Below are 21,874 nucleotides of genomic sequence, written 5' to 3' on the forward strand. Positions count from 1 at the left end.
CGAATAGATGATGTTAACCCTGCAGGAGCGTACTTCTTCACACACGCTCTCGCCACTTACCACCATGTACACATCATGTATCTCGGCTACCTTCAAGCGGAAGCCTGGCGAGGGAATCGGCCACGACCTGACTAACCAACAAGTCTCTAGTCCAGATTTATCGCCTATTCGGGTTCCATCTGCAAGGAGATCCGGCCGGGGTGTCGCTCACGGCCCCAAACGATGTGAGCAGGGTTCCCAAGCCCACCATCCGGGTGCCACTTGGTACACCGTGCCACTGTGCCTAGTCTGTCCCAGGCCCACCTATACCGGGTGCCACTTGGTAGACTACTAACACTACCTACAAACACCAGAAACTAGTTGCAACTCCTGGACAGAGATCAGCTTGATTAATAAGTCGAGAGAGCTTGGAGCGCCCGGAGCCCAATGTGTGGTAGTAACTGTTCATGGATCACAAACACAGAACTTAGTTCCCGAGGATGGCTGCAATGAGACAACCCACCATGTACTCCTACATGGCCTCTCACCACTACCTTTACCAAATCGTGTTCGCACACTTAGCTCTCAACAGTAGGACATGTTCACCACATTCCAATTCATCCCCGATGAATTGGACCTGACTCAACTCTAAGCAGTAGCAGGCATGACAAACAAGCATGAACGAGTAGGCACATAAGGGCTCAAACAATTCCTACTCATGCTAGTGGGTTTCATCTATTTACTATGGCAATGACAGGTCATGTAGAGGAAAGGGGTTCAACTATCGCATCATGTAACAGTTGAATCGTTGTTGTCCTAATGTAGTAAAAGAGAGCAGGAGCGAGAGAGTGGGATTGTATCGGAATGAACAAGGGGGTTTTGCTTGCCTGGCACTTCTGAAGATAGCATTGAGTCTTCATTAGTGTCAACGATCACAACGTCGGAACAACGTCTACCGAGGGGGAACAACACCGGCAAACAAGAGGGAACACGATCAATGCGATGCAACAATATGATGCATGATCATGACATGGCAATATGCTATTGGTTGAGCTAATGCAACTAGCAACCAGATTAAATGAAGTTGGTTTGAACCGAAGGTTCAAATTCAAACTCCATATAAGACATTTCAAATGCCATTTATTCAAATTTTCATATGTAGTGGCTGTAAGTTGTACAAACATGCATGAGGATGCCAAAAACAGATTCTTTGGATTTTTTTGATAATTTTTCATATATAAATTATTTCATTCTGAGCTACGGTTGAATTTCTATGATTTTTAGAAGTTTGGGGTATTTTCTGAAATTTAAAAATCATTTCTGATTTATTTTAATTCCAGAAAACTTTACTGCGCCAGCATTAAGTCATGCTGGCGTTAGCTGGTCAATAGGATCGTCCAGGTCAAACCTGACAGGTGTGGCCCGCCTGTCATTGAGTCAGTGCTAACTAGGGTTTAGTTAAATCCTAACTAAAGTAATTAGAAGGGCTGGGGCCCACAGTCAGCGAGTTAGTGGGTTAGCTAAAATTTAATTTGCATCTAAACTAAATTAGCAGGCCCTCGGGCCCACATGTTAATGACCCAAGGGGGTCAAACCCTCGTCAACTCGGCCAAACATGCCGGCGACTCGACGCCGGCAAGGCCAGACGCGGCGGGGCACCTCGGGTTTCGCCTACAGGGCATGGCTTGTGACACAGTTGGGTTCTATGGCAAGCCGGGGCTCGTGCGCATCCAGCGGTGGCAGTGAGAGGGCGCGAGGTGGTCTGTAGCGGCGGCAGCGGCGAGTTGGGCAGCGGCCTAAGCTCTGGCGTCGACGGAATCGATGACACGGCGCATGGGAGGACCAGTGTTTTGTACCTACGTGATCTACGGGAGCTCACGAACCAAAACGGAGGCACGCATGGGACCAAATGGCCACCGGAGCCTCGTCGGCGACGAGCTCATGCGGCGGCGTGCTTCGGGCATCAATGAAAAATGCGGCTACAGCGAGCGCTAGGCCGCGGGGTTAGGGGGAATCAATGGCAAAGCTCACAGTGATCACGAAGAGGGGCTCGGCTTGCTCAGGGGCGGCTTGGTAACGGCGAATCGACGTCGGCGGTGACCGGCTCCCGAGGTTGAAGACTGTGGTGATGACGACGCTACGGAGCGTCCCGGCTGCCTTGGCTCGGTGGAGATGACGAGGGAGACGACGCGGAGCTCGTGGGCGCAACAGAGGGGCGAGGGGTAGTTGTGGCCGTGGTGGTTCTCGTCGGCGGTCTCGGGTGCGTACGGTCGGTCACGGGAGAGAGAGTCGGAGAGGGGATGGGTATGAACAAGCGGTCGAGGGATGCGCGGGAGAGTGCGTGGCGTCTGTGGCCAGCGCTAGGCGGTCGGCGGCAAGCAGGAGGTGGCCGGGCGTGTGCCAGCGCGCCGCGGCCACGCGCTCTTGTCCTCCTGGCGTGAGGAGGCAGATGACTCACTACAAAAAAAAGACACATCCGTGACATTTTGGGCCGAACGAAAAAAAATTCTGTCATACATATGACACTTCTATGACGATAATTGTGACAAAACCCGGTATCATCATAGATGTGGTAGGCTCCTACTTCTGTGACAAAAAATCATGACAGAAAATGGGCTTTTCGTCCTGGGCGGGCCGGAGACGCAGTTGCATGACATTCTTTGGGCCGTCCATGACGGAAAAAACCGTGGTAGAAGCGAGGGGGAGGAAAATTTCGGGGAGTTCCCGGTTACGGTGGGAGGTCAGGGGCCGAGCGATGCGCGCTTCTTTCGTACACGTACGCGCGTGTGTGCAAGGCATTGGCTCTAACTGAACCCGAGCGAGGCGTTGGGATCTAACTGAACCCGAGCGATTGCACTGCAAGCTACGCATTACTGAACCCGAGAGATCGATCGATGGCTGTTAACTGAACCCGATCAAGCAATTCCTTCGCTACTGCTGCTAACTGAAGCCGATCGATGCTGCCTCTGGATGAACAGTGAGCGTTGCGGGGGGGGGGGGGTTGGATGAACAGTTCCCGGTGGGGGTGGATGAACAGGACCCCGTGGTGTTGCCTCTGGATGAACAGGACCCCGATTGATCGAGTCGGTTGGGGCTGGATGAACAGGACCCCGTGGAGGGCTGGATGAACAGGACCACCCCTTGGAGGGCAGGATGAACAGTAGACGTTGGAGGGCAAGATGAACAGTAGCCCATGGAGGGGTGGTTGAACAGGAGCCCGTGGAGAGGGCTGGTTGAACAGTAGCCGGTGGAGTAGCGCGTGGTGGAGGCTGGATGAACAGTCGTGGGTGGATGCTGGAGGAGGTCGACGGTGGATGAACAGTAACTCGTGGAGGCTGGAGGGGGGCGACGGTGGAGATGAACAGTATCCCGTGGAGTCCCATTTTGCGGTACGCCACACCCCTCCCGATGAACAGGACCCCCGTTTCGACCGTAGCGCTCCAGCACAAGTCAGTTTCCTCCGTTTTGCGGTACGCCACACCCCTCTAGATGAACAGGACTCCCTTTCGACCGTAGGAGGTCCGTTTCCTCCGTTTTGCGGTACGCCAGACCCCTCCCAATTAACAGGATCCCGTTTCGAACGTGGCCGGTCGAACACAAGGCCATTTCCTCTGTTTTGCGGTACGCCAGACCCCGTTTCCATCGCATGTTCCATCCAAGCCCTCCAGATGAACACGACACATTCCCTTGCCTCCCTATGAACACGACACATTCCGTTGCCTCCCCATGAACACGACGACGACGTTGTTTCTCCGTTTCGACCCAGCCATGTACACGAGCCCTGGCCGTACATATGCACGAGTAGGCGTTCGAGACCCCGCCCGTATGTACACATACGTGGCCGTATTTTCTTTCATGCACCCTGGCCGTTGTACGTACGTGTACATGCTACGTGCGCGCCTCTACTACGACACATGCGCGCCTCTACATCCACCAGTATATATGTACGTACACGTTCGCGACCAGAATGACAACGCTACGTACGCTTCGACCAGGTGGGTCCCGACTGTCAGGCACTTCCTTGCGTACGAAGATGTAGCTCGTGGGTCCCAGCAGTCAGGGGCAAACATTTTTTTCGCGAAATACGGTGGCCCGTCCGATGGGTCCCCGCTGTCAGGTGGAGGAATAATTTTTTTGCACGTAATAAGGAGGCACTTCCTTGTTGCGGCCGTGGACCCAGCTGTCAGTCTCTCCACGTACAGTCCATGTCCGATGGAAGTCGTTCCTTGACCATGTTGACCACGCTGCGCCGAGAGCACCAGGGCGGTGGACGATGGCGAGGCCTAGGAAGGGGACGACGCGGAGCCGGGGAAGACGGCAGTGGATGCCCACGCGTAGAGGAGTACGAGGGTTCACTGGTTCGCTGGGGTGTGAGGCTGCCGCTGCTGCAGAATAACAGGGGGTGTGGGTGAGTAGAGGGATGGCCTGGCCAGCGATGGGAGTAGTAGGGGGCGGTGAGGCCTCCGACGCATCGCAGTCGGCCACGGGAGGCAGGAGCAAGAGGCATGACCGGCGCTGCTTTGGGCGGCTGGAGCAAGAAGACCAGAGGTTGAAGAAGCACTACGGTCGTTGGATGGACATCGTACTGTCACTGGAGCTAGAATCATGCATATTGACTAAGTTGACAAAGCCCTCCATCCCCATCAACTTAGTAGGCCCACAAGTCAGCCTCCCACCAAGGTGGGTCCCAGCTAGTAGGGGGTATTCATTTTATTGTGCGTAATAAGGAGGTACTTCCGGTGGGTCCAAGCTGACAGCAGGGGAACGTTTTTTTCGCGAAATACGGTGGCCCGTCAGGTGGGTCCCAGCAGTCAGGGGCAAACGTTTTTTTCGCGATATACTGGTGGGCGTCCGGTGGGTCCCTGTTGTCAGGTGGAGGAATAATTATTTTCCACGTAATAAGGAGGCACTTCCTTGCGGCTGCCGTGGACCCAGCTGTCAGCCTCTCCACGTACAGTATTCTTTCGATGGAATTCGGTCGTTGACCACATTGACCACGCCACGCCGACCGCACCACGGTGGTGGACAACGGTGAGGCCTAGAAGGGGACGACGCGGAGCCGGGGAAGACGCGGCAGTGGATGCCCACACGGAGAGGAGTACGAGGGTTCATTGGTTCGGCTACGCTGCCGTCGCCGTAGAATAACAGGGGGTGTGGGTGAGTGGAGTGGAGGGATGGCCTGGCCAGCGGTGGGAGTAGTATGGGGGCGGTGAGGCCTCCGCGGCAGCACAGCCGGCCATGGGAGGCAGGAGCAGGTGGCACGACCGGCGCTGCTTTGGGTGGCTGGAGCAAGAAGACCAGAGGTTGAAGAAGCACTACGGTCGTTGGATGGACATCGTACGGTCAGTCGAGCTAGAATCGTGCATATTGACTAAGTTGACAAAGCCATTCGTCCCCGTCAACTTAGTAGGCCCACTATACTGGGTCCCAGCTAGCAGGGGGGTATTCATTTTTTTTGTGCATAATAAGGAGGCACTTCCTTGCATGCGAAGATATAGCTGGTGGGTCCGAGCTGTCAGCGGCGGTAACGTTTTTTTTGTGAAATACAGAGGCCGTTTCGGTGGGTCCCAGATGTCAGGTGGAGGAAATCATTATTTTGCGCGTAATAAGGAGGCATTTCCTTGTGTGCGGCCGTGGACCCAGCTGTCAGCCTCTCCACGTACAGTCCACTTCAGATGCATCTCGGTTGTTGACCACGCCGACCACGCCACGCCGAGAGCACCAGGGCGGTGGACGACGGCGAGGCCTAGGAAGGGAATGACACGGAGGTAGGGAAGACTCGGCCATTGTTTTTGTTTCCCACGCGGAGGGGAGTACGACTGTACGAGGGTTTACTGGTTCGTCTGCCGTGGCCGGAGAATAATAGAAGGTGTGCATGAGTAGATGGATGGCTAGGCCAGCGATGGGAGTACGATGGGGCGGTGAGGCCTGCGCGGCACCATAGCTGGCCGCGGGGAGGAGGGAGCAGGCAGTCCCGCTGGAGCTTGTTTGAGCGGCTGGAGCAGGAAGAGCAGAGATTGAAGAAGCACGACGGTCGTTGCATGGACATCCAACAGTATACATACCATTTGTGGAAAGCCTCAAATCTGTGGAAAATAGCATACAGCACATCTGCCATTATTTCAAATAATTTACAGCCCATTTGCTAATTCTTACGGGTTTTTTTGAGCCCATATTCTTTATGTTAGCATTACAGCCCATATTGTGGCCACGGTTAAAAATTATACGGAATTTTGCATACGTCGGTGCGGTCTGAACTGTTTTTAATCCCGAAATTTCGAGTCACATTCAGACTGGTTTTAAAAATAAATGTATATCAATATAAAATCCAATAAATTGTCCACGCATAAAAATCAATGCAATTTAAAATCTCGAAATGAAAAAAATATATTTGAAAATAATTGTCGGTTTGATGTGTTTTAAAAATGTACAACCCATTTCTCATTACTGATAGGCCATTTTCTCGGCCAGCCCAATGAAGCTCTCCTCGTCTTGAAAGATTTGCAGCCCAACAGGCCTGATAAAGCAACTTACTTGACAAATCACAAAAGAACTGGGCTAGCCATTTTCAGAAAGAAAAAAAACTACTGGGCTGGTCTGTGGTAAACATAAAAGAAAAGGCTGTCTAGACAGGACAGAGTGTCCCGCACAGCCCAGTTGACATCCTGCTTCTGTCTCAAAAACAAATTAGATAATGCCACTCCAATTATGGCGATTCATAAAAATGCCACTGCAATTTCCAAACTTTGAAAAATGCCACTGTAATTTTTGCAAACTTTGAAAAACGCCACTGCAGTTTGCAAACTTTGAAAAACGCCACTCCAAACTTTGAAAAATGCCACTAGAAATGGCATGAAATGACATTTTTCAAAGTTTGGAAATTGCTGTGGCATTTCTCGGATACACCAGATTTGAAGTGGCATTTATCAAATTAACCCAAAACAAAAATAACTGGGCGAGCTGCTGGGTCCCTGGTGTCAGCCGCTCGTTGTGCAATTCTCTCGTTTATTGACTACGTTGACAATGGCATGGGACCTAGATGCCAGAAATCCACTAGGAGGAGCCATTTTTTATTGGCTTGAAATAAGGAGGCACTAGCTTGCGTACTGCCATGACCTTGGCGGGTCCCTGCTGTCATCCTCTCCATGTACAGTACCAGTTAGTCGTGCTTCAAAACTGATCAGCACACCATTAAAAAAATAAAGGTCGATAACTAATGCGGCACCTCGGGCCAACGCGGCCAGATCGCATTTTGCACGAGAAATTACACACCATGTTTCGTTGACATGTGGTCCCGTTCCACCATATCAGTGAGACGACGGCGAGTAGTAGGAGTATTTCCGAACGGACGTGTAGGCTGGGGCGCCTCTTTGTGAACCGTGGCAAACTGGCAACCGTCCACCGACTCTTCGCCTTTCCCTCTCGATTTGGAACTGCTGTCGCACGCTCTTCCTCTCCCTCCTCCATTTTCCTTCAGCCCTTCACCCTTTCTTCTGCCATTGTTCGATCGTCTTCTCCATGGAGGGAACAGGTCGGAAACGACCCCGTTATTCTTGCCCCGATCTAAAAGATGACGTGGTCGAGGAACTCATTGATCGGTGCGACGTCATCACCTCGGCTAGCATGGCAGGTTCATTCAAGCCCATTCTCGACTCAACTAATAACATCATTACAAAGAACCCAAGAGTCAAGGAGCGGTTTGATCTCCCATATCTTCTTTGTCGTGACCCTGATGACTGGTGCCGGCACGACGAAGGCCTCGCCCTATGCCAGTTGATGCCGCTTGATAATGATACGTATGATGTTAAGATGCCATCGCTTGAGGGCAAGGCTTGGGCGGGCGCAAATGGAGATTGGGTTGTTTACATTGGGTCCAACTGCGAGTGGGAACTTGTGAATGTGTACACTCGTCACCGAGTTCCACTTCCAAAAATCTCAGCACACTGCCCAGAGGTTGAGCACACAAGTAATGTACGCACGTTCAAATACGATCATGGTGACTGTCTTCTATGGAAGATAGCAATTTGTCGAGTTCCCAACCGCTCTTGGAATTACAACAACTATCAAGTTGTTTCTATCTTCGACAAGCTTGTTGCCGTCCTTCGTGGTTCGACTCGATGGATATTGCTCAAAAATTAGTTTCTGTACACGGATGAGTACTGTGATGCAATTCAAATACGAGGGCCTTGTGTTTGCTGCCACCACTCTTGGCACTATTTTTGCAAGGCATCCTAGTAGTTTCGGTACGTTTGTATTCCACCGTAATTATAATTGTTTCATCCACATGCATGCGGGTTAGCAAGTTTCCCTTTACTAATTAACCTTCTTCTTGTGTTTCCAAGGTCCTGTGAACATCCCACCACCTATACTTGAAAATTTTTATAACCAAGGGGGAGATGTCGATGGTGATGATCACGAGTAGTGCCCATATACTTTGTGGTGCCTGGCAACTAATTCCGATGGATCACTTCTTCTTGTGTGTATACAACCCACTGATGATGTTACTGCTAAGGAAGCAGGTGTCTCCCATGGTCGCACTCTCCGGACCTATTCCAACACCCGTTGCATGGTATTCGGGATAGATACTAGTGTGCTAGTGCCAACTCCTTCTCCCTAGCACAGAATTGATAGTCTTGGAGAAAACTCGCTCTTCCTTGACAAAACTATCCGATGATGGTGAAAGGCGGTACAACTGTTGTTGACACATTTATGAGAAGAAACTGTGTCTATACCTCGGACATTTGGGTGGTTCCCTACCCTGGTACTGATATAGTAGGCCGCTTCAACCTGGATGATCGGTCCTGCGTTGGTCTCCAGATCGACAACGGATGGCTCGTCCCAGAGAATCACTTGTGGTTCAAAGCAAGTGTTTCCAACGCCGCGGAATGGTTGAGTTGAAGTTCATTTAATGGCTTATTATTTGTTGTGTGGTGAAAACTTTAGTATTTATAATGTATCCTCGTTATCGATGTGGGTTGATGACCTGTTGTATGTAATAAAATGATATGCATGTGATAAACTTACTAAATTTATGAATGGCTTTTGAGTCACTTCTCTAAATTTGTACTAGCTTCACATGCTTCGCACGTCGGGCGGGTGTTTTTATTGTAACCATATGTTAATGTGTTCGTTGTACGTAACCAGCACCTCAAATCCTCGATACTAGTATACTATATACTAGTAGGAGTAAGTAGTAGGAGTAGTAGGGTGGCATCGGCCAGAACAAGCATTCATGTCCAGGAGTACGGCACACGCCAGCACCACGACATCCATCTGACACCATATTATTTCTTGGAGTCCGTGCTAGAGCAATCTCTTCAACCTCATCGTTTCTCTAACTTCAGCCATCACGCGGCAGGCGAGGTGGGGTTTTTTCGATAGTCGGGTTCCTTAACTGCGGTCCCACTTGTAAGGCCAACTCCAACGCACGACCCCAAACGCACCTCCGTTTTGCACGAACTCCAATGATAATTTTGACTAGAAAAGCAAGACCAAAGAAAACAAGAACCACAAGAATACATTTTACTACTCCTGTAAATTGGATTAGTGCCTTCTCGATGCATTCATTGTTGATCTGCGGAGGCTCGATCTTGCGTGCTTCTTTCTTCTTCGAGTGTAAAGAAGTAGACGTTGCTTCCTCGCATCTAGTCTCAGGTCTAGCCTCTATTCTAGTAGGAGTATCAACAAGTGCACTAATCTCATCTCTAGCCTCTGTGCTAGCTAAAAGTGATAGAACATCTACTAAATTGCGCTCTATCAATATATGGATGTGCTCTTCTTCCCAATACAAAAACGTGCATCTATTCTACTCCCTCCGTTGCACAATACATGCCTTCTATTTGTCAAAATATATATGTATCTATACATGTCTTAGTATATAGGTACATCCATTTTTGGACAAATGGAAGTCAAGTATTTTGGAACGGAGGGAGTACACAATAAAAATTTTAAGTTAGCACAACTAGTCTAATCCGAGAGCAGAACCGAAGATTTGGTCAGGTTCTTCCTCCTTTTGCCGACACGTGGGACATCCAGCATCCAGGTCATGCCATGAAAGAAAATAGAGTGGTAGTTGAAGCCACGAGATGTGCATCTTGGGTTAAACTGTAAATAGAATCTTACTACTCCTGAGTAACTCCAAAAGCGGCCACCGAAGATCTTTATTGGATTTGTTTTTCATAACCAACACGTCAAGGTGAAAGATTTGCAGGTTCAGTGGGTCCTCTTGTGTTTTCACTGACATGTGGGGCCGCATGTGAGCAAACAGACGATGGGCTCCGCGCGTCCGCTGGCTGGCTGAGAAGAGAGATAGAGGAGGGCTGAGCACGGACTGCAGGAAATTTGTTCTACGTACCTCGATATAGGCTCGATATAGTGAGGTGGCATGGGCCATAACTAGCATTCACGTCTAGCAGTACGGCACAAGCCACCCACACGAGTCCCATCCGACACAAATTTTCTTGGAGTCCGTGCTACAACCATCTCTTCTCCCTCCTGTTTTCTCAGCCATCTCGCGGTGGGCGGGGTGGGGGTTTGCCGATAGTCGGTTTGCTCAACTGTGGTCCCACTTGTAAGTGAAAATGCAACACCGCACACATTCCCGCTTGAGCGGCGTGCCGGACCAACCGTGTGGGGGTGCGACGCGAACACAGCAGGCTTTTCCTTTTGAACTCGTAACTTATAAAATTTGGTTCTGCTCCATGGCGCGACCGATAGATAGAAAATAACGATTTTGCCTAAAGTAATGAGAAGTTTGGTTCTGGCGCCGTTCATGCATGGAGTACGTACGTAAATTATGAAGTTGATGCGAAAGGTAAGATAATTATTGTAGTATCATATACTACTACATGTATTTGACGGAAAGATAAAAATACATACATACGAATCCATCAATGTTCAACGACATCCTCACGCCCTAGTGCACCGGGTCACCAACCGACGTGTGAGGAGCAGCGGCGTTGGCGGTGAGCTCAACGTGCTTCTGAACAGTGACGTCCAAGGTTGCCCTGCGCTCCAAGAAGGCCAGCGTCCTATCGTCCTCCTCTTGCATGTAGTAGTCCTTGTGGATGGTTTGCGCGTAGACGTGGGTGATTATGTCCACGGTGTCTTGCTGCGCCAGGCGCTGCGCGGCGAGCGCGACCTCGAGGTGGACATTCTCCGGCGCGAAAGTGGGCAGTCGCAGGGCCACCAGTGCGTCGAAGAGGTTGTTACCATAGTGGCCGTTGAGGGTGGTGGGCATCGCAGAGCCTGGGCGTGTCGGTTGGAGGCTTACGTCAAAGTCGTCCACAAGCTTCTTGACGATGGTGAACTTGTCGAGGAAACAGATGAGGACCTCATCGAACAAGGAGACGAAGTTGTTGTCCAAGCGGCCCCTCGCCCTGGCGGCCTCAAGCAATACTACCTGGAGACGTTCCTCGGTGCCGGGCCGCAGGCCGGCATCGTGGACCATTTGGCACAGCCGGCTGATTCTCGCGCTCATCGCCTCCATTGGTCTAGCGTAGCTTCTAGTCAACTGGTCTTGCGATTCGAGTGATCACTCAGCCCTTGGTTAGCGTGCGTAGGTGCGTAGGATTTCATACTACTCCTCGGCCCTCTATTGCACTTGCCTTTGGCTGTATGATAGATGGGCCAGCCACCCCCTGGGGCCACGTGTCATTCACCCAAAGGCAGTTGTCGTAAGTCAATGAAGCTACGTCCCCCTCCGTGCCGGCGCAGTATAGTCATCTCACCGGACCTATTGTTGGGGCCAAACGAGAGAAGTTTGATGTTTACTGGTTTATTGGTCCCCTTTGCATTTTCCGCCAAGTTTTGACCTTTGATTTAACTATAAAATGTTAATGCATGTAAACAAAAATGTTGTGTAAGTCACCTTACGAAAACCAAATATCCCAAAATACTTAGGCACAGTGCATTAACTCCCTCCTTGTTTCTTATTTCGTGACATATCAACCAATGAGAGATGTGGGCCGTGCATGCTTTCAATGACTTGAGACTACCAAACATGACATGCAGTGTTTAGTTCATTCCATGTAATCCTATTAATACTCTAGTTAGGAGTAGCAAAAAACATTAAGTTCTCTCGCCGATAGGAATAAAACACCATGTATTTATTTACAGAGGGAATAGTACATTTTTGGTGACATGCATTACTAGATATTGCTAGTCAAATAATAAAATCCAGATGGACATGGTAGTACTCCTAAATCCAGACGGTGGTTCTACTAGTACTAGTAGTAGTACTACCAATGTAGTAGTAGGAGTACTAGCACTGTACTACCCATTGGTCAAATTATTACGTGATGCTCCTCACAGTGAAGTGACAAACGCGGGAGATGACACCTGAGTATAGGCACCGTGTTCGGCATACCATAGTCAGCCTCACCGTCTGCAGTCACTATCATCATGGCTGTAGAGCTATCCTGCTTACAACTAGCCCTGTTCGACATAATTTCCCGTGCGTAGATGCTTGTGCATTGCACGGAACACCAAGATTGGGGGTGGACAGCTCCGGCAGCGGCCATCGTGCTAGATTTTTCCACGACCTTCTACTCCTAGATGTGATGGGGAGGAGATGAGGCTGATTGTGAGAGACAAGGACTTGTTTGTAAATAGGGAACAAGTGCGGGCATCTTTTTGCAAAAATGGAGAAGCTTGGTTTGTATGCGTCAGATCTAGATCTGACGGCTATTGGTGAAAGATGGGAGGCACAACATCATCACCAACTCAGGACCTGTTTGATTTGCAAGATTTTGAAAACGCAGGAATAGGACACGGCAATATTACAAGTTTCAAACTGATATTACAAATGTTAGGAGTAATGTTGCACCTACGAAGAGGGAATTACTAGGAAGTTTACGTAAGAACTTTCGTTACTTTAGGTGGATGCAGCATTATCATACAAACTAAAATCCACCGCCCTGACAAGTCACTAATGGGCAAATAAGTTTTCGAGTCTCTGGACACTTGATGTTTCAAAAAAATTCAGCTTCTGCGGAGAAATGAGCTCCACCGTGTACCTGCGCGGGTGTGGCTGGGCACGAAGCGTGAGTACCTGAACGGTGCACCTATTCTCTTCTTGTATACGTACACCACCTGCGTGGGGTTGTGTGAGACAGATACAAACCTAGAGAGATATAGTGTGTGGGATCTTGAGAGTTTTTTTTAGGGGGGGGTCAATCAAAATTTTTAACATATGCAATGTGTGTGAAATAGAGTCCTGGAGATAACATATATATAGAGGGGGCGATCCACGAGAAGAGAGTGGAGGTATCATCGGCTTCAGGTGTCCATAGAATCGAAGAGAGGGATGATGGGTGTGTGTGTGTGCGCGCGTGATCGATAAAGAGTGCCATCGAATTTGTGTGTGCCCACGTCAAAGATATAGAGTGGCTGGCCTACTGGAACGTGAGATGGGACATGTGTAGTTTGTCTCTGTGGCATGGACACCTACCTGCAGCGCTCGACTATCAGTGTGTGGTGGGGGAAGACGGAGGCCCAATTAACTATAGAGGTACAATGGCTGGTATATGTGTGGAGGAGGAGAGAGGCCTACCTCATGTATTAAGGAGATCGATCTACCTCATGTATTAAGGGAGATCGATCGGCATCCATGCATATGTGCAGGAGATGAATAAGGTTGGGAGACAGACAGAGCTAGAGTGTTGGAGGGGGTGGTAGTGGAGTTGCTTCTAACAAATGGTGGGATAGGCTTGCTAGACAAACGGAGGGCACGCCCGCAATATCAATAAGAGAGGAGATGGCTGCTTGTTGTCTGTGCACGTGCGTGTGAGAGACGGGTCAGGAGGCATGCACGAATGATGAGGGGGGACGATGCGGCTGTGGTAAGCAGACGTAACTACATAGGAAGATCAATCGCCCTTTGTAAGAGAAAGGAGAGACATAACTTGTGAGGTACGTTGATTGATGGGGGTAGTTAAAGTTGATCTAGGTATATGTTGGGAGATCGATCGGTATACATGCATGTGTGTGTTAGAAGCAAATGAGGTACGAGGAGAAGGATAGAGAGAGGGATGCATGTAGGAGGTGGTACGAGAGGCATACTATATCGAGGGGCAGGAGTGTGCGAGTATGAGAACGATGAAAAGAGTGGTGGGAGTGAGGCATGGACGGTGACAAGAGAAGAGGGGAAGCTTGTGTTTGTGCTAGGCAGACCTGGCTAGAGAGGCATATCGATCGATGTGTGCCGTAAAGAAGGAGCTGGGGGCCTACAAACACCATGGGTGAACAACCTAAAGTGAAAAGACGAATTTGCGTGATGGAGCTAGAGAATGCTGAGGGAGGGTGAGAGGGATGCGGGCGTGTGCATGCACAAGAGAAAGTTAGCGCTAGCTACAAAGATAAGAGGGTTGTGTGGGTGTAAAAGACGAATAGAGATCATATATACTTCATTATTAAAAGCAAATTCGGATATTTGAAGAATTTATCATAGTGTTTCAAACTGACGGATGTCTGAATATATATAACGGTGATACACATGGTGTGGTTATGAACATGGTATACGACATTTAATATATTTTATCTCTACTCTTATAAAAAATGGAGACGTTGATGATGGTGTGCCTGCCATCCTGCATTATAGGCCGTCTGATTTATATCTGGCGGATAGCAAGGAAACTATGATGGTTGAAGTTGGCAACAATCATGATTGTAGATTCTTATTGAAATAGAGAAACGAATTCGAATTTAGTTCGAATTGCAGCGGTAGTATAGACATTTTGGAATGCACTAAAATGTCGGTATGAGTAGGTTACATGCATTATACAGCAAGCGAAAAAATTTAATAGGACATAACATGGATTCATACTCCCTCCTTCCATCTATATAGGGCGTAATGAGATTTTTAAGACCACCTTTGACTATTGACAAGATTAATAGTACATGACATGCACAATGTGAAAATTATATCATTGAAAACCTTTCACAGACGAATTTAACGGTGTGCTTTGTGTAAGTAGCATGTCATATATCATTGCTCTAATATTTGGTCAAAGTTAGCATCGAAAATGCATTAGGTCCTATATAGATGGAAGGAGGGCGTAGCTTTGAATAGCATTTGTATAGTAAAATGGGGCAAGACTCTCTCTTTGTGTGGTGTGAATAGTTTTATTTTTTTGTTTTCTTTTTGATTGAGGGAAGTGCGAATTGATTTGGTACGTACAAGTACAATATTACTACACGTTAGGCTTGTCCCTAAAATTCAACCCGCGTCTTGTTATATCCCGAAAATTCAGATATCATGCTCCCAAAACTGGCGCCTTCACAACCCACGCCTTGCTATCCCAAAATTACAACACGTGCGAAAACTCCCTCTAGCTGCCAAATCCCGACACGCGAAATCCCCCTTCTAACCCTGAGACGAAAGGGCCGCTAGTTCAAATCGGTGGGGGGTACTTTTGTAACACACCCTACGTTTTGGACAAGCGCGTTCCGAAGTCATGCTTCACCCCCTCCCATCGCCCCCTTTTCGCCATTAGAAATCCCAGGCCGCCATAACCTCTCCGCTCCAGCCGCGAAACCCCACCCTCCTCCGTCCGCCAAGTCACCGCTGTCCAGCCGGAGCCTTTTCCCCGACGACGTCGTCCACCGCAACAGCTCGACGTCCCTCGTCCACTTCCCCGGATGAGGATCCGTCGTCCATCTCACCGTCCCGCCGGTTCAGCCGCCCCGTCCTCCACCTCCAAGGAGCTGCTCCGATGATCGCCTCGTCTATCGCGGCTTCTCCATCCCCACAGCGCCGCCTTAACCTGCTCCACTGGAACCGCAACATCCTCACTGACTCCTCGGACGAAGCCTAGGCCTACTCGGCGCCACCAAAGAGGTTGTACACTCATCGCATCGCACCTTCTCCTTAACTCAACCTCCCGGCGCCGACGATGCTCCATCCCGCACCCCCATGGAGCGGCTACCTTGAAGCCGGCGTCGCGGGCGACATCTCCACGGCAGCTCTCCCCACGTGCAAGGCCCCTTCGGCGGCGGTGTCCATACCAGCCGGATCTGCTGCTGCTGCTGTTCCGGCTCTCGCTCGATCGCTCGCTCGCCCAGCTGCTGCTGCTGCTCTCCCCCTCGCTCGTGCTGCTGCTCTGCTCCGATTAAGCCACACTTCAGTCGACTGAATCGACTTTTGGGTCAGTCGATTTTCAGGGGTTGGGGGGGCTCACCGGAGTTAAATAAGAACCACCCGCAGCGGGGACGGGGGCTCGCCGGAGAGGTACCCCACTATCTATCTTAGGGTTCAGGGTGGGGGCGGTGGTGGCGAGTTGTTTCGAGGCGGTGAGGCGGCGCTGGGGCCAGCGGTTCGTCCGGTGGTGGCTAGCGGCTCAGGGGGGTGCAGGTTGAAGATGAACTGCAGGCCCTCCCTAAACTACATGTCAAGTGCCTCTCTGCTACCATTGCATTCAGTTTCGACAGTAGCATTCAGATTCCACAGTAAATTTCAGTTTCGACAGTTAAGTTCAGAGTCAACAGTTTTTACCTCATCGGTTGTAGTCAGGTGGTTTTTGGTGATGTTAATTTTACATCCATTTTACATCATCTATTGGAGATGCTATTAGAATCCCACTTGAGATTGACGATGTCTGTCTTGTGCTGCTTCAGCCTTGACGTCTTACGGCTCACCGGAGCTGCTCAAACGACAGAACGATCCATCACAACAGAGCACTGCCCTGGACGCCGTCTACAGATTCCTCAGATCTTCCTCCACACCTCCGACAGCCACCTCTGCCTCAACTGCTTCAGCGACCAACCCAATGATGTTGAGGTCGACACGGCTACGGCAAAGAGGTTGTACACTTGTTGCATCACTTATTACTATACATTCACATCGATCCATTAGGGCTATTTTGGTTCAACGGAAAAACATCGATCCACTGGTTGTTACCATCACTCTAAATTTCTGCATGCTCTCCTTACATAATCTCACCATATATTTTTGCGTATGCATGTCAGATATTGTACACAGTCATGCTGAACATGTAGAGAAAAAAAGAAGAGTTTTGCGCGGCAATATAATGTCATGCAGACATCGCTCCATGGTGGGTTCAATGGCAAACCCTCCCCACCCCTCTCCATATTGTAATCCAGAGGAAGATATCTGTTCTGAGGCGGATTCGGACGCCGCTGACCACTCCTATTTACCCCCCAAGGTGTTTGCTCTACCTTGGCATGATGATGTTAGTCATATCATGCATATGTTGCCTTGCAGTGCCTACTTTTGACATCATATATGTCATCTGCTTAGTTTAGACATGTTCTGTAATGCCACCTGTTTAGTTTCTATATCATATATGGGAATTAGGCAGTCTAATGTATTTTAGCCAGCCATAATATATGTGAAATGTGCAATGCCATCATGTTTAACCAGGCATCATATATTTGAATGATATCTTGCCCATCCTTTTCTTCATTACATTTCCATTTGTCGACAATGTTTGTACATTAAACTACTCTTCCTGTGAATCAGCCATTTCGGTGGGAGATGGAAAAATCTGGAGTGAAAACAAGGCCTTCAGAGCAGACAGTGCTACCTGTCGAAGCAGATCTCTTGTTGGGTCCCGATAGCTCCTCGAAGATGGATTCAGAGACAGATGACCAGTCCTATTCCCCCACTGAGGTGTATGCTCTAAGTTGGCACGGTTATACTGCTCATATCATGCATACGGTGTCTTGCATTGCATAGTTTAGACATCATATAAACAATATTCAACACCATGTTCTTAGTTTAGACATCATATCGAATGCCCTCTGTTTAGCATATAAATCACATATGTGAATTAAATGATGCGATCATGATTACTTAGATAACATGTAGGTGAATTATGTCATGCGATCCTGTTTAGTTATTCATCATATCTTTGAATTATGATATGCTATGCTATCCAGTTTAGATAGACATCATATATGTGAAATTATGTCATGCTATCCGTTTTAGTTAAATAATATACATGTCAACTATTTCATGCCCTCTTTTTTCCACACTATCTATTGCATCTGTCTCTCAAACAATGTCTGTACATTCAACTATGTTTCCTGTTTATCAGCCATTTGAATTGGAGCGGGTGATGCCAGTATCTAGCGGACTAAAAACACGGTCTTCAAATAAAATAGTGCTACCTCTTGGTGGAGATAGCACCCCGGTTGTACATGCACAAGAACCATCCCTACCACACATAACCCAAACTCTCACAGATTGTACCCCTACTATGATGGACAGAGAACCAGCTTCACCCAATCTAACCCCAACCCCAGCCGATTGTAACCCAGTTCCTGTTGACACATCACCATATCCACCACAGAGCTCCCAAACAAGAGCAGTTAGTAAGGCAGCTCAAGTGCCCAAAGGGCCAGTACTATCACGGCGAACCCCAACTCCACCAGTTAGTACGCCTATTCCTATGGAGGAAGCACAACCAGCTAGTCGTAGTTTAGCATCTATCGCATTTGATGTTGTTAAATCATATGTGCGTATCTTCCCATCTTGGAAATATTATACTAAAGATGAAGGAAAGTGCCAGTTGCAGGTGTTTCTCCAGGAGTTATGTGTAAGTAATGTTATTCATGGCAATTACTTTGCTTCGTCCCATACATCCTACCTCGAGGATGGTTATAATACAGCAAATTTTCCCATTTTTCTCTATAGAGAAGGACCGATTTGGAAACTTAGGATGAGGTAACCTGTGCTAATACCTCTGCTATCTTCAAGAATGCTTGGTGGCAGTATCGGAATTACCTAAAGAAAACGTACTTCACCGGCAAAGAAACACATCAAATCCCCTTACGTTCTCCTGAGACACATTTACTGGACGATGACTGGGAAAGCCTTGTTCTGTACTGGTCCCGAACCAAGAATGTGGTAAGGTCTATGAGCTCATTTTATATTTTTAAGTATTATATTCTTGCGTCTTACTATACTCTGTTCATGTAGAACAAGTGCCTAAACCTGAAGAACAACTGTTCTAATTTAATATTCCATTGCTACCATAGGGCATAGATATATTTTTGTTTGCTGCTTTTATTATCTACTAGTACTTGGCAATAGAAGACTTGGTAGTTTAATCATGTCCACCTTACTAATGAACTGGTTCACCGAAATGAGTTTCATATACTAGTACATGCTAAACTTTTTATGTGTCTGCTTGTTTCTTCTTTTAGAATGCTGACAGAATATTGGGGAAGAGTGCCTTATTAAGCAATAGTAAAGGAAGTAATGCAGATAAGGTTCAGGATAGTGACACATCCTGTCTTGGTTTAGTGTTGGAGTTACTGGCCACTACCGCTTGCACAAGCTATTCAAACTCACTGTCTGAATCAGTTCGGTTTCTTGAGTCTCAACTACAAGCTGAAAGACATCGTTCAGCTGTGTTGCGACAAGAAGCGGAAGGACTGCAGAAGTCCCTGGAGCATTCAGATGCATACTTTCTGGTGCAATAGCAAGCGTTGGAGGATTTTAGCGCCAAACAGGACAAAGCTAATCATCTTGCTAAGCTTATTGCCAGCATGGTGGATACCCAGGATAACGTTTCTTGAGCTCTTCTGAAGTTGTTTCAGTTATGCTCTTTTTTGCTACCGCGTTTATTTGCACTGGTGGCCAATTTTGACGGCCAGTGTATATGATATGCTACTTTGTTCCCTATATTTGCACTGGTGGCGAACTTTGATGCCTAGTGGATGTAATATGTGTAATAGCCGTGATAGCCTAGCGTTAGTTGCTTGCTTATTTATTTCCTTGTTGTCTTGTTTATTTGTTTTCTTGTAGTCATTGCAGTTCTTTTTCCGCGGTTAACTAGTGGCTGCAATAACCTATTTTTTAAAACTAGGCCACAATAACCATGGGCTAATATTTACTGCAGTGACACTAGGCCTCCTACGGGCCGTAGAAACAGTGGGCCTTCTACGGGCCGTACAAACAGTAGGCCTTCTACGGGCCGTAGAAACAATGGGCTTTCTACGGGCCGTAGAAACAATGGGCCTTCTACGGGACGTATCATCAATGGGCCTTATACGGGACGTATGATCATTTGGCCAAACATGGGCCAATAATAGGCCACATTATGGCCGTAAACGGGCCATCATTAATAGGCCGTATTTTATGACGCTATGAAAATGGTCCAGCGTATTAACGGACCACAAACGGGCCGACTGTAACCACGGGCTGAATTTTGCCCACAAGCAGAAAATGACAGTAACGGGCCGTAAGTAAACGAATGCTGGAAATGAGCCCAAGAATAAATGGGCTCTGAGAGGCCGAAAGATAACATGGGCTGGAAACGGCCCAACGGATAACGGGCCGTTAATGGGTATAAAGTGATACACTGTTCATTACGGGCCAGTTTCACCAAGGGCCGTTAATGGGTGTAAAGTGATACACTGTTCATTACGGGCCAGTTTCACCACGGGCCGTTAATAGGCCAAGAATTACATAGGGCCTCATATGCGCCAAAGACGTCATGGGCCATACATGGGCCAGAAGTGAAAACGAGTTGGAATCATATTGGATGGCCTAGATGACGCTACTAGGCCTAATTTGAATAGGGCGTAACGGGCCTTGGGTTAGCGGGCTGTAAATGGGATATATGCGAACAGGCCGTTAACAGGCTTTCCATGGGCCGGCCCGCTACCTTTTGACCAAGTCAAATAGGCTGGCCTTTTCACAGGAATGGGCCTCTGTTGGGCCGTGCCACGTGTCGACGTATCATAGGTGCCTTCTATCCAATGAGTGGATGACATCTGTCCCAACGATGAGCCGACACGTGTTTCCTCCAGCCAATGATGATTTTACACGTGGAAAATCTCCATTGGTCGGGGCTGTTAACGGGTTATCGGATCCAAAACCCAACCTGATAGCTTAACGACGTTCCGTTACGGTGGATGCCACATGTCGGTCACCCTTGACGAAAGCACTTCTGTGACGCGCGATTTATCATCATGGAAGTGGACACTTCCATGATGATAATTTTGGTAATGTCATGGAACACTTCTACGACAGCACAGGTATGACTATCTTGATTCTGTCATAAATTTGTCATGGATGTACATGCATGACAAAAAACGCGACCTACTGTGACAAATACGTATCATCACGGAAGTGTATTTTTTTGTAGTGACCGGCAGTGCCAGGTGGGCTGGACCGGTAAGCTACAGGTGAGCGCCAGGTAAGTTTCTCTCTTTTCCTATTTTTCTTTCTGTTTTCTATTTATTTTGCTCTGTTTTGATTTAGTAATAACACTAAACCATTTTTGTTGCTTCTGAAATTATTTTTGGATGCAATATGGACTAGCCGAAAGCCCCACAATATTTTTTCAGAATGATTGGAGTTATAAAAGTATTTATAGGAATTTATAACCCCAAGTCAAATACAATATGAGTTAATTCAAAAATCCAAAAATGTCCTAGAAATATATTCATCATATTTGGTAGAGGTTTCTACCTTAACCAAAAATCATGAACTTTTCTTGAGGCACTTTGGGTTCATTGAAAATGTTTTTAAGTTGAACCTAGTTGAGTTCTTTTGGTGCTAGGAATTGATCACCCCTATTTCAAATTTAGATAAAATTTAAACATGATGCAACACCAGATGCTAGCACTAGGCATTACCAGAACTAGGGATGTGACACCTTAGGTCATCCAATTGAGGGAAAATTGCTACTGTCCTACAAAACTCCGCGCTTTGAGGTCCAACACGTGTCTACAAGAATAAAGTTGCATAGTAGACATCAATAGGTTTTATATGCATTTATATACTATTTTATATGATATTTGGGACTAACCTATTAACCTAGAGCCCTGTGCCAGTTTCTGTTTTTTCCTTGTTTCTGAGTTTCGCAGAAAAGGAATATCAAACGGAGTCTAATTCACCTGAAAATTTACGGAGATTATTTTT

This window comes from Triticum urartu, chromosome 6A (assembly GCF_056163025.1).
Source record: "Triticum urartu cultivar PI428250 chromosome 6A, HENAU_Tu73, whole genome shotgun sequence".
Taxonomy (NCBI): domain Eukaryota; kingdom Viridiplantae; phylum Streptophyta; class Magnoliopsida; order Poales; family Poaceae; genus Triticum; species Triticum urartu.